This window comes from Pygoscelis adeliae, unplaced genomic scaffold, assembly GCF_000699105.1.
Source record: "Pygoscelis adeliae isolate BGI_AS28 unplaced genomic scaffold, ASM69910v1 Scaffold40, whole genome shotgun sequence".
Classification (NCBI taxonomy): domain Eukaryota; kingdom Metazoa; phylum Chordata; class Aves; order Sphenisciformes; family Spheniscidae; genus Pygoscelis; species Pygoscelis adeliae.
The window spans coordinates 2,513,641-2,519,605 of NW_008823953.1; positions in this window are offsets into that span (position 1 = coordinate 2,513,641).

Genomic DNA, 5,965 nt, shown 5'->3' on the forward strand with positions numbered 1-5,965 from the left:
TAAAGCCACCCTAATGTTCAAATAAATCTATGAAGTCCTCAATAAGCTTCCTTCATGCTGCCTTTCCCCCTAACCATTGCTAAAGGCTTTCAGAAATTTTCTTCCTTGCTTTTCTGCAGGTCCCAATGACTCTGTGCCATGAATGCAAAACGTGACAGCAGTTGAGTGGCTGTATTGAGACCATTTGCTGTCATGACAAGGAACATTGCTTCATTGTTTGCTTTTACCCTCTGTTTGCATTTTGCTTTCTGTTGCTTCTTTTGTTTTGTATTTTGATAGTCCCTGCTCCCTTTCTGTGTAGTTGTGCAGCAATGTCCTGGTTCCTGATTAGGGCTTCCAGATGCAACAAATGATAAATACGAAATCATGGTCTCCCTGACATACTGTCTATCAAACTCTACTTTTGGTGAATTTATTTCCCCTTTATTTCTTTCTGTGGTGCTAAGCACAGCAAACAGCTGCTCCTACCAAGCAGAAACTCAGGAAAACTGACTTTCTCACTGTTTGTTTTCCCTTCAGTCCATATGGATTTTTCCTTAGACCTAGGGGCAGATGCGCCATGCCTGCGCAATTGTACAACACGCCGTTGCTTGCTTTTCTGCCCTGAACTCATAATGAAATATCCTAAATGATTATAAAAGCTTTAGCACCAGCTTCATTTCATTTTAATAGACCAATAAAAGCAACCAGTGTGCAAGCTGCTGGCTCCAGTACTCCTGCATAAGCCATTAGCAAAACAACATTACTGGCTCTTGACAAAGAAAAACAGCAGTGACAAAACCAAGAATTGGCTCCAAAAAGAAGTCAACCAAGTGCCAGTGAATCCAGAGACCCTGGATTATGCTTGCTGGCTGCCGTGAGCTCTTTGTTTGAGGTTGAGAAGTCGGCACTTTCTCATAATTTGTTCTACATTCTGGCTTTTTCTTTGTCTTCTGTAAATATCCTTTACAGCGTTTCCAGCAATGCTGGCAACTGCCCAAGCGCCTGAGGAGCTTTTCCAGTTAACTTGCGTTCATGGAGACCTGACAGGTTTTGCATTTTATGCGTGAGACTGGCTCATCTGGCCTCTTCTTATCCTCTCCCCCTGCAATACTAGCAGCTAATGTATTTGCAACATTATACCCCACATGCCAGGTAGAGTGTGTTGGCTTTGAAGAGCAGGAGTCTCCCCGTAAGGCCCAAAGGAGTCTCAAGATGTCCCTGTTACAAGGCCTCTGGATACCTCGCGGGTTGTGGGGAGGTGGGAGAAGAAGTGTACCCATCTCACGGGACCCAGCACATGGAGCTTTCTGTACTGGGCAACAAAAAAAATCCTGGGAGCCCTCTATTTATCTAAGGTTTGTTAAGTGTGGCCTCAAAGTGTGCCTATACAATCAGTATATTGTGTATTTCAAAGTACACAGAAGGTGTAAAACTACCTGCTAGCCCACATCAAATATAAACTAGTACCATCTGCTTATATATTATCCTCTAGTGTTTTGCTGTGTTTAAGAAACGAAAGCACTGCTCAGGTTTTGGTACCTGCATGGACAGCCAGTGGTCTGGTTTCAGACATGGCTACGCGTCAGGATGGTTGCACCCTGGTACGTTCTCACGAATGGTGAAGCTCCCAGCTGGGCAGGTCAGAAGACCTCAGCTCTGCTGACACCCTTTTTTTGGATTGTTTGTGGTTAGGCTTTGCCTAAGCCCTCTGCAAAGGCAATACATGGTTCTGAGAGATTTGGTCCCCTCTTCCCTGTCTCTTCCTTTGTTTTCCTTCTTTCAAGCTGAAAAAACCCCACATTTTAAATTTCACTTGCCGAATTTAAAAATATCATGATCACTCTTTTCCAGGAAAAGCTTTTCAGCGTTTCAAACTGTCCTAAGACATTCACTGAGTTATGGGTGTTCCCAAAAACGGCTGGTCAGCTGGAGCAATTTAAAAATGCAGTATCAGCTAGAACAAGACAGATGCTGGAAGAGACATGTAGATGACCTCAGGGAGAGTGAGAGGATGAAATTATCCCAAAACAGAGCTTGGGAAAAGAATTAATTTGCCTCTATTGTGTGTTGTGCTCTAGTTTAGTTAGGTGTGCATTAGGTACAAATAAAGGAACTGAGACTTCTTCCTGTCCCCTACAACCTGGAAGAGCATTTAATAAGTTCATATGGACTCTTCCCTTCCATCTCTTTGCTTTTGCAGAACTGGGTGAACAGCACAGCATCATCGGCTTTCCCTCTTGTCCAGATGTTGTTTCTCTGTTAAGATTTGTTTCACTGTCCCTACAGAACATCTGCCAATCATCTAGGTGGATGTGGCTGCATGTATACGTTTTTTAAATTTATATTATTCTGTGATTCATTTGTGTTCAGCAGTGTCATGGGCAACAATCTGTAAGAGTTCACAATCTGGTGTCCTGGTCCCATGTGGTTCTCTCTCCTTGCTTCTTTTGACTGACCTTTCTAGCTGCAAACCTTTGAAGAATGCTCATCCTGTTGTTTCTGGTCTCCTGATATAATTTCTGGTTTAAAGAAGATGTTTCTAACCTATCAAGAATGCCATTGCTATGGTAGCTAGACTTTTAAAGTTGCGTGGTTTTTTTTGTAGGGCTGTTCTGAAATAGGACAGGAATTTACAAATGATCATCCTTAGACTCTCAGTGCATTGTGGAGTTGTTATTTTTAGTACTCTTTGCCATTTAGTTGTCAGTCTCACGTTGGTGATCTCCCTCCCCTGCCAAGATCAGCAGCTAGAGTCAAGGGGTTATGATTAGTTTCACGAATGAACGGAGAGCCTGGTGGTTGCAGACAAAAAGTTTGACATTTCATTCTCTTTGAACAGAATTATAAAAAGTGGACACGAAAACATACCATGTAAAGAATTGCAACAGCGTCCTGCTGCAAAACCTTACTAATTTCGGTTTCAAAGTGAAGAGTTTTTCCCGATGATGTTTCCTTTCCTTTCTTTTTATTTAAATGAACGTTGTACTATTCCAAGAGCAGTCCACGTGGATGTGCCTGGAAGAAGGCATCGAGTCATCTCACAGATGCAGTCATTCTGCATGTAGCATTTTGGTTTGTTTTTTTTCCCTGCAAAATACTTTGTGAACATAGGGCCATGGTAAAACAGCTTTGTGGTGTGGGTTTTTTTCTTTTCTTCCCCACCGCCCCCCCCCCCAAAAAAAAAAAAAAAAGGAAAACGTCGTTAGCCCTTTAGGTGCATCACCTGGTAGTATAGTTGCAAGCCCTGAAGTCTTGCTGAAAGCTTCTGGCTGGACTGGGCTGTAAGTGTGAAGAACATCCTCTAGTGTAAAGGTTTCCAAACTGTCCTACGAGTACCACTGATGGCACATGAGCTAGTCCAGACAGATGCAGACACTGCCTGCTTTTGCACGTGTAGGGTCTGTTCATATCGGTGTAATACCAGCTAAGCTCTCCTTCCGAAACCTCTGTATTAAGTGGGTGGTTGGAGCTCAGCGATGATCAGGGTCTCATTTCACCCTTTCCACGCATCACCTTCATGTTGCAGTGCACGCAGGCGTGTTGCTGTGATGCCAGGTGTGCGATTCTGTTTGTGGAGACGTTTCCCCTGTTTCCCTCATCTGGCTCATTTTACCTAGTTCTGCAATTGCTCTTGTGGCACAGGCAAGTGCTTACATTATTGGTAGCTCTGATACTAAATACAAAAGCTGAATAAAATAACTTCTATGGTCTAGTTTCTTTCTTCGGAGAGAAAATGAAATGTTTCAGCTAGCCAGTATCTTCTCAGAGAAATATGCACTGAATGGATCTTGTCTGAGTGCTGAGTAGCAACCACGTCTGCTTCAAACCATGAAAGGCCCGTCTTTTAGCACTGGGGACTGTAGCCTATAGGTCTTTACTTGGCTGGATAGGTGCCTGTATGCCTTGATATATGTATTGTCCCATGATGTGACCTAATATGCACGAGCATCTTTTGTCACGGGAGCAGACATGCATGCAGGGAGCAAGCTGCAGACAGTCAGAAAAATTAATTTAACATGAATAACGAGTTCAGCTGTATTAGTGCTGTCTCTGTAGACACCAGAGGGATATAGCTTTGCTCTGTTAAACAGCAGGAGGAAGGGAGCAGAAAGGACCCAAGACACCCTTTACGAGAAGGATGAGGTCAGGGAGACCCCAAAAGCCTGAGGAACAGCTGGAGACTGATCTGTTCTCTCTCTCCGTAGCTCTCACCATTGCTTTGTCCCTTTGCAGAAGATTTCCCCAGATTCACCTGGCTGCTCTTCTCCACCCCAGGGCTGAGGGCAGGAGCACAGTGCTGTTGTTGCTGTTGGCTCTGCCTGCCTGCCTGCCTGCTGTGCCTGCCCTTAGGTGCTCAGCAGCAGCATGCTTTGCTGCATCTGTGCTGTTGGTTGCCTTTGATTAAAACTCATCCCGTTCTTCACCTGCAGGAAGGCACGGGGCTGTGTGTGAAACTATTCTTTACGTCTGGTTTTCAAACCAAGCAACCTATCTTCTTCCCCACCTCAATCATGTTCGCCAGGCAGTTTATTTGATGTTATAGAGATCTGAAACGGAGTCTCTGATCTGTTGAGTGTTGGACTGAACCTTTGCTTTTGCAAGGAGGGATAGCGCTGCTTGCCTCAGCCAGTGGCGGGGAAGTCTTGCCAAAGGCTGGGTTGTTGGGGCCTTTTTTTTTCTTCTCCCTAGAGTAGATTAAAACTATATCTGAGCATAATAGAAGGGTCTTGGCAGTGTTGCAAACTTTGACTTTTTCAAAAACTTCTTTTGTCCCCCTCTTTTAAAACTTACTTATCATGTTTTAAATTTTGCTCGGCCAGTGGGCCCTTAACAAGAGAACAGAATTTTTTTTCACTAAATATTACCTGCTGAATGCTCTGGCTTTATGACCTCTAACTATGCCTTCATGCATGTGAATGAGGCAAATGAAGACCAGCAGAGATAGAAGCTCTGTATTTCCAATTATAATCAACAGTTTCCCAGTTTCCCTGTCACTTCTGAGCCTTTGAATTTTACTCCTGTACCTAAGTCTTAATTTTTCTTTTGTACTTCATCGCTACTCATGGATGTTGTGTGTGAATTTATAAGCATTGTCTCTCCACTAATTCTGCTCAGTCTAGTTTGTAAATGGGTAAGCATGAGAAGATACTTAGCAACTGCAGACAGAGCTGCAAGAGATGTAATTAAATAAGCACTTCTGCTGCATCTGACTTCAGTGCTTCAAAAATGTTTTTAGTATTTAGATGTGGTTTTGGTTTTTAGATTCTCCTTGCCAAGCTCAAGAGGCATGTTTTGTTTCATTTCTGTTCCCTACAAATACCAAGTACTTTGTTCTGTAATAAACTAGGGAAATCTACTCATCCAGACTATAGACAAGTTGGTTAAAGATTTTATTCAGGGACAAAAGCAAGCGAAACCTCCCTGTGCAATGCATTTCACACCAGAAACACTCGATACTTAAAACAGAAAGAAAAATCAGCTCTTCAGCTGTAAAAATGTTTTCCACTTCACAAATTTTTATTAAGCACACTTTTTCCTGCTGTACATGTTAGTATGTCTGCAAGCCTGATCTAATCAGCTGGTGAGTCGACTAATAATTTTGAATGAGAAAGAAAAGGCAGGAGGAAACGTTTGGTGTGGACATCCAGTGGTCTACATAACGTTGTCCTCCTGCCCTTTCTCTGCTTGCTATAGTCGTCGACTTGCCTCTGGCATTCGCACGAGCTAAAATATCTGCCTCCTGCTCAGATAGCCTTGTGCCAGGACTGAAACTGTAGCATATTGTTCCATCATTAAATGGGCAACGTTGAATACTTGGGAAATTAACAACAGCTGCAAGTTCTTCAGCTATTTTTATTTGTACTGTGGCTATAATTTTTCTAGTGTGTTTGTGCTGAAGTCAGAAGAGGAAAGGAAAATAGATCCCCCAAGGGATCTGTTGGGGGCTGACTTTTTGTTTTTAATTAAAAAAAAAAAAAAAGCC